We start from the raw sequence: 771 nt of genomic DNA, 5'->3' as shown, positions 1-771 counted from the left end.
ATAACCCTATCTCCTCGTGGCTCCGTAAGTAGTCTTCCTATACTTATGGGAATAGGTAGCCGTAAGGGTATAAGGGAATATCGCGAGGGTTTTTCGGAGGATGAGGGAGGTCTTTACATTAAATCTTCGAGGCCGCCGGGGCTATACTTTCCGAGGCTACTAGGGCTATAGTCGCTAGAGCCGTAGACTAAGTAGTAGTCCCCGGGGCGATGGAATTAAGTAGAGCTGATAAATGCCGTTATAGTGTTGTAGACCTTTTTAACCGTAGTTTAGTTAGCGGAGTCCTATTTAATATTTATATCTCCGGGGCATAGCAGCTAGCATTAAACGCTACCACCTAGTAGTCTCTTTTCTAGCTATTGCCTTACTGGCTAGGGAGCGCTCCTTTATCCTCGAGGAGCCCTATAGCTATAACTATAGGGAAATTGCGATATTGTGTTTCTTTATCCACGAGGAAGCCTACAACCATAGGGACTTCACGACCTAGAAGCACGGCTACTATTAGCGCTATACCCGATTGCGGGGTTTCTGGTAGAGTAGGAAGCTATAAACTAAGTGACTATAAACAGGGATTAAGCGTTATACTAGCTAAATCGCATAGTTTATAATCTAAATCTTATCTATTTAGACTTAAGATAGCCTCCTGTACCCCCTTACGGCTAAGCATTACGGACTATAACCTTAGCGATACCAAGGAAGGGGATCCGGGGGGGGTTTACCCCGGTAAAGAATTAAGTTTATGATAAGTAGTTATATAAAGAGCGGGGGGGG

The sequence above is a fragment of the Sodiomyces alkalinus genome (assembly GCF_003711515.1).
Source record: "Sodiomyces alkalinus F11 unplaced genomic scaffold SODALscaffold_3, whole genome shotgun sequence".
Taxonomy (NCBI): domain Eukaryota; kingdom Fungi; phylum Ascomycota; class Sordariomycetes; order Glomerellales; family Plectosphaerellaceae; genus Sodiomyces; species Sodiomyces alkalinus.
This window is presented reverse-complemented; position numbering follows the sequence as displayed.